Source organism: Antechinus flavipes, chromosome 3 (assembly GCF_016432865.1).
Source record: "Antechinus flavipes isolate AdamAnt ecotype Samford, QLD, Australia chromosome 3, AdamAnt_v2, whole genome shotgun sequence".
NCBI classification, from domain to species: Eukaryota; Metazoa; Chordata; class Mammalia; order Dasyuromorphia; family Dasyuridae; genus Antechinus; species Antechinus flavipes.
In genome coordinates, this window is record NC_067400.1 from 157,404,701 (window position 1) to 157,412,104 (window position 7,404).

The 7,404-nt window shown below is 34.7% G+C and overlaps 1 pseudogene; it reads right to left on the reverse strand.

Annotated features, from left to right (window-relative positions):
• Positions 1-276: 276 nt before the first annotated feature.
• LOC127553433 (putative monooxygenase p33MONOX) lies at positions 277-1,231 on the reverse strand (annotated as a pseudogene).
• Positions 1,232-7,404: the final 6,173 nt, after the last annotated feature.

Genomic DNA, 7,404 nt, shown 5'->3' on the forward strand with positions numbered 1-7,404 from the left:
ATCATTCAATTAAATGTCTGAGGCTTGATTTGAACTAAGGTCGTCTTGTTAGTTTTATAGATCAATAATTAGCTGTGGATAACTGTATTTGAGATGTCATTCAGACCAATTTGGGGATATTACAGAAAGGGTCTTCATACATTAGGAAGATTCAAGCTTTGCTACAAATATTTAAAGAATCAATCCCACCTCTCCAGAAGTATTGATCTTAGCAGAATTGTAAATGTATGACATCTTTCTAATGTCAAATGCAAGGTGGTTGGGAAGAAAGAAAATTCTAAGATACTCTCTCTACAAAACGGTGATTCACCAGGGAAAGTAACTGTTCAGATGAAAAGGGAGCTTTAGAACCTGTTGGAGTCAATATAATCATGTCCTGTATTTTAAGGTTATAGATTCATGGAAGGTTGTTTCTTTTCTTCCATCACTAGGAGGTCCAATTTAAGTGCCTTAAAGGCTGCTGAGTCTTCTGCAATTCTAGTCACCCGAACTTAAATGAGCTCCATTGTAATGGCTTCTGAGTACCTCTAAAGAACTGGATCCAGGTCAGATTTCTGAAGGGTTTTTGTTCCAAAAAAGCTCCATTTTTCAGATGAGGCTTATCTCTATCTCCAGAGGCTAGTTTACTCATGGATCTTCTACTTCCTTACAGGGTCTAGATATCAGCAGCAAGGACCTTGGAAATGGAGAAGAATGGGGTGTATTACTTGGAGTGGACTGGGCTGAAACAGTCTATATTCTTTTGTCATTTTGTAATTTCAATTTATGGACTGCCTCTACCACATGGTAATATTTGGCTTCTTCTGTGGTCTGTGTGAGGAGTAGTATATCCTGCATCTCTCAACCCTGCCTGCTACTCAAAATGCTGTATATTCTCTTGTGTTTGTTTTGTTTTGTGATTAGAGAATTCATGATGACGTAGAAAACCTTGGCCTTCACCACTGAGACCTTGTTCTTTTGGTCACTGGAAGCTGAGGGGATTATGGAGAAACTATTTTTTCCTTCCTCAACCTAGGAAAGCTGTGGGTATGTATGATCTGAGATGACCAGCTTTTTCCATAGAAGCTTACTGCATGTCAGATGAAGGTGGAGTCATTGGTATGGGATCCTCCAGGACATTATCATAACAGAGTGCCTGAGGATGCATTCCAATTTGGCAAAGACATTTTTCCTAGAAGCCCACCTGTACTGTGTCAATAGTAGATACTTCTGGCTCTCTGGATGATGCCATGAAAGACTGTTATCCAGATGTTTTTCTAGATAGATATCCAGAATCCTGATTCCACAGTAAAAGTAATAAACTTCTATGGAAGTTATGCAGATAGGATAAAGATGTCAAAAAGGAACGTTCTGTAGCTAGTGATAAACTAGCAAAGAATTCTCATGGAAAGATTGCTGGGTCTCCTAAGGAGGGAATTGAGATGGAAGAAAGAGGCCATTTGCTGCAGGGACAGAAAGCTGAGACTAGGCTCTAAGCACAGGATTAATTGAGACTATGACACAAATAGTGTCAAGACCCAAACTGACCTCAGCTACAAGAAATAGAATCAAGTGGGTTATAGATAATATTTTTGAAGTTGTTGTTAGTTCTCTTCATTCTTAACAATAACCATGACATCAGGGAAGTAATGCTATGATATGCAAGTGAATTAAATTTAAGTGAGGGAGGACTGTGCAAGGTCCCCTGCTTCACTTTTCCAGAACCACCTGAGTCCAGTGGCTAGATTAGGATGATGAGGAAATGGTTCTGGATGCAGTTTTAAAAAATGTTTAGTATAGTAGTGTGTTTCATAAATGCTTTTTACTTCTCCTTTCTTTTCATTTAACAACTTCCAGGTCTCTAGTCCTCTCAAAATACTTCTGCTAGTTTACATTCTTCTTAAAATGAACAGAATTCAATACCTTACTATTGAATTTAGTGTAAAATACTGGTTAGTATTCTAACTAGATCTGAGAGTAGGAGGATTATGATTTCCCCTCTTCTGAATACTTTAACTAGGGGTGTGTTGGAACCAGTTCAATTAAGTTTGTGGAGCCCATTGTTAAAATTTCATTGTGAGCACTTCTAAGAAATTGCTACAAATCAGGGCTTGATTTATTGTTTTGTTGATCAGATTTAAGAAAGTGCTAATAATGCAGATTAAATTTTAAATGCATTACTGGTGGACAGTCTCTCTCCCTCCCAATCTGTTCTTAAATATTTACTAGCACACTCCTGATCAGGACTTTTTCATTGCAATGTTAAGATGTCTATTAGCTTTTTGGATGATACAGCACACTGGAGACTCATTTTAAACTTCTAATCTTTTTTCACATCTAGCCATACCCTCCCCATTTTGTTCTTCTAGGGTTGTTTTTATTGTTTTGATCCAAGTCTAGGGTTTTATATTCATCCCTATTACTTTAGTTTTAGCTTATAAAGATACTTTTGCAATTTGCCTCTGTTGGCCATTGGATTGGCCATTATCCCTAGTTTTATATATCATGTGGTAAATTTGATACGGGTATCATCTATGGCTTTATGAAATTCTTTTTCAATCATTAATCCAAATGATTTATAAAAATGTTAAACTTGTGAGATAAGAAGGAAACTAAGGCTTGATTTGATCATTATCACAACTTCCTGACACCACAGGACTATCATGAGGATTAAATGAGACAATATTAATAAAACTCTGTATACCTTTAATTATTAGATAAATGTCATCATGGAAAAGTGGAAAGCATCTATCTATATCTGGTGTCAGAAGAGCTGGATTCAAATTCTGATTGTCATTTACCGTCTTGCACAAATAATTTACTTTCTCTTGGTCTTTTTCTTAATTTATAAAGTGAGAGTGTTAGACTATATGTTCTCTGAGATCTCTTCTGTGAGTCTATAATCCTATGATTTGTTGAATTAATTTCAGATAATAATAGGTCATCCCTGATAGTTATAGTATTTCTATAGCTACTGTATAATACCTTTCCTCTTAAGTGCTGAGATAATATCTATCTTGTCTCTGGGCCATCTTGAACAATATCTTGCTACCTTTTTGTATGTCTACTAGGTATTTTTCAAGAAAAGTGTATTGTAGGAGAAAGAACATGAGACTTAATAATCATAGTTCAAATCCTACCTATGACATATTCATGTTCCAAATGAGAAAAAAAGCCCTCCCTAAAGTAAATGAAAAGTTGCTTTCTCAAGTATATATATTGCAGTGGTCTCTAATAGCTTTTCATTCTAATTAGATTAAGTTTTAGATTATATGTCATAATGTTCCTTACTGCCTAATCTCAGAATATTTTGTCCTCTTAGCTAGAAAATATAAGCACTAGTCAGTGATGATGGGGAATGTTAAAAATTTAATAGTATCTATTTCAACATCCTAATTTTGTAATTCAGGAAACTAAGACTCACAGAAGTTTAAGTAGTTTGCTCAAAGTCACACAGGTAAATTATAAAGCCAGGGTTTGAAGCCCTTTTCCCTTCTTTCCTTTTCTCTCTCTACTAAACTTAATCAACCAAAAAATCAAGCTTTTCTGTAAATGCAATTCAGAGGGAGTGAAAAGGGGAGCATTAGTTTTACTTCTCCCTTTGGCTGATCTCACAGCATTTTGGCCTCCCACCCAGAAGATGAACTCTGAAGTTGCAGACACTAACTGGGGTGGGTGAAGTGTTAAATCATTTAATAGTGGAAACCCACCTGACCTTGATCAATCCAGACACTAGTGCAAAGAAACCACTTATAAATTCTTTTAGAGTGATACCTAATCAAAAACATTTAACATGCAAAGAAAAAGCCAAGCTAGAAATAAAGTTGAGACAAGTAGAGGTGTGAGATCTACAACCAGAGCCAAGTTTGAAAAGGGTTAGTCATTTGAACTGCCAAATTAAACAAGACACAATTGGGGCTAACTCATCCCTCCAGGCACTCATAAAACCACAGTTGGGAACCCTTGAAAGCTAAGTTAGCACCAATTGTGTCTTATTTAGCTTGGCCATCTCAATACTAACCCTTTAGGAGCTTGGCTCCAACTGGAGATATAACACCTTTAACTGGCTGAACTTCTCCCCTCAACTTTCCTTTTTTAGTATATAGAGAATGTTTTTGATCAGATGTGGTTTAGATTATCAGACCCAATTAGTATGTAAGACAAAACCAAAATATGAAAAAGAATAGAATGTGCTGATATAACAATGTCATTAGACAGACAGAGGCATATTGCAGCCTTTCTGGTCTGTTTTTGCATCCATGGATTAAGTTTTGTTAGTCTGAAGCCAGAGTCCCTGAAGAACTATTCTAACATATGGTTGGTGAAATTGTCTAATCAAATATAATTTCATACTCACATACCTATAGACAGATATTACAAACACATTCAAATGGTAGTATGGATATATACATGTAATATATAATAATACATTCATGAATATGTATAGCTCTATGTAACTATATATGTGTGTATGTATATTACAGTCAAATGGGATTATGGATATACAAATGTAATATATAATATACACATGTATAAATAAATAGAGGTATGTATGCCTGTATGTGTGGATATATATTGTGTGTGTGTACATAAACACATATTTGAACATTTATGACAAGTATAAGGTATGTGAGAAGATAATACTAACTGGTGATATGGTTGACATGGAATCAGAAAACCAAAGTTCAGGTCCCAGCTCTGTCATGTACAACTACTTGTGTTATCTGGGAAATTCAGTTAATCTCTTTGATTCTCAAGTTCTTCTACTATAAAATAATAATATTAATTCTTGGTCTGCCAAACTTTACAGAATTATTGTTGAAAATCAGTAATAACAACTTACATTTGGTGCAGTACAGAAGTGTTAAATTTCTGGCCCTGAGGGACTGAACCAGATTAAAATGTAATTGGGAAATGTTTAGCAATATAAATAAAAGTGTAATAAAACAGAGATAATATTAATTTGTGAGTTTCTAAATCAATATGAGAACTAAGGGATCCTTTTCTATTTGAATTTGAATCCAGGATGTAGGAAGCCAGGGTATGAATTCACTTCAGACATTTAGTAACTTTGAAATCTGAAGAAACCATTTAATCTGACTGTTCTTAAATTTCCTCATCTTAAAATTGAGAGGTAAGTGAACTTGGGGCTTTTGAATCCCAGCTAGCTCTTATCTATGAATATAAGACCATAAATTTAAATCTGAAAGGGATTTTAGAGGCCATCTGGTCCAAATCCTCATATTACAAATGAGAAAATTGAGGCAGAGAGAGAGAGAGGGGGGTTAAATGATTTATAAACCCTATACTTTATAAATCCTATGAAGCAGGTCATATAAAAAAATTATCCCCATTTTAGAGATTAGAAAACTGAAATTTATGGATGTTATGGTTTTTCTATTATCTCATAGGTAGTTAATAGAGAAGCTGTGACTTTATTCACTTTAAGCCTTTCTTGATCCCTTGAGCTATTAGTTTCTTTTTGATGATATCAGTGAAAGAATTTCTGCTATGAGCAATAAGTAGATAAATAGCAATCTCCACATGAATTTCACAAAGATACAGGGAAATGAGCTGGCCAATGGATATATGGCTTAAACAGGATGTTGACCATAAAACCACAGAAGGGACTTTCCCCAAAATGGTACTTGTGCATACCCAATCCTTGTCATCTTTTAGTGACTCTCTGCTTATCAACATATAATTAGCATTAAAGTTTTTCCCTCTTAGAGGGAGATTGTGATGTCACTTGGGAAATTATAAGTATACTGGGTCCTTTTTATTTCTTCCTTTCAAAGATCTTAGCTTGCCATCTTCTCATCAGCCAATCCTATGCACTCTTGCTATATAACTGAACCATTTTTGCCCTGGCTGGGCTGCTGCCTCCTCTATACCAGTTGTCTATATCAGTTTGGAGACATTCTGAATATGAACTCTTTTGAGATGACACTGTGACACGTGAACATTCCCTCAATATCCTTCTCCCCAAATTATCTCATATTTCTCAGAATCACAGAAGCCATTCAGAATGACTTCTCATTTAAGAAAAGAATGCCCATTTTAATATATCTGTCAAGTGAGCACATAACCTGGATGACCACATTTTGAGGCAGCCCATTCCATTTTTTGGTAACTTTTTTGTAACTTTTAAAAAAATTCTGCTCATTTCTCCTTGCTTCTAGTAGCTAGCATGTCCTCGCTGAATCTTTTCTTCTCCCACCAAAATATACCAATTTTTTCATCCAATATTATTATTTATAAATAATTTAGTGTTTAGTTTATTATTTATAATCCCTATTTATTTTGTATGTATCTGTGTATATACATATGCACATTTTTCTCCCTTTCTAGAATAAAGTGCTTTGAGAGCAGGAATTTTTATTTTTGTATAACATCCAATGGGTGCTTAATAAATGAATGCTTACTGATTAACTTCGATATCCTTACTTCAAACCTGTGTTTTCCTCATTCTGTTACATTGCAAATGGCATAAAATATGTGAAAGGGTTTTTGGTTTTGTAAAGTACTATCCAAAAATGATTTACTATCATCATACTATTAGTTTTATATGTTTAAATGGGCTTTAATAGCAAGGATATTTGGACTCTGATATATTTAAAACCCTTAATCTCTTTGAGTCTTATCAGTAAAATGGAGATAACTATACTTGTTCTGCGTCTCAGAAATGGATATGAAGAAAATTTTTTATAAACATGAAAGCCTTTTTTAAATGTAATGTTATCTTCCTTAACAAACATAGGCAGAACATCATGCATAATCTTTCCTGCTCGGAAGTTGAAAACTAGTCAACCATCTTCCTCATGTATAAGTCTTAGTTCTGGGATAATTCATCAGCCTGTGTTATAGATGGGACAAAAGGCAATTAAGAAACCAAAGGATGAAATATGTTTCCAGAGGCAGGAATCTGCATCCTACTGCTTCTCTACCCCACAGCCTTTGGAACCAGAAGCTGAAATTTCTGTTCCCCAGTGAAATGTTGACTGACTAGATTATTAAATCAATGTCAATGCAGGTAGAATAACTTTTAAGTTTTTTCTGCAATATAATAAAAAAGTATTTCTGCATTTGTCATAAAATGTGTTTTCATTATAGTTTCTAATTTCTTAGTGCAAGCCATTCCTAGTGACAACTCATGGAGATGATATTGGAAAGAATACATTATTTAGGGATCACATTTCCAGGCAATTGGACTCAAATATGATTTTTAAAAGAGATTTCATTGAGAGGTTCATATAGTATTAGTATGTAAAGGCATGTGTGTTAACTGATTCATCTGAGACTTGCATATTCCTTTTCTTTTTTCTGCAACCTATCCTTCTCCACATGTGGAAAAGAGTTTATAGCCTATTTCAGGACCTAGCTTAAGGGTTTAGTCCTCAAGCTTAGGATATGGCGTTTCCTGCT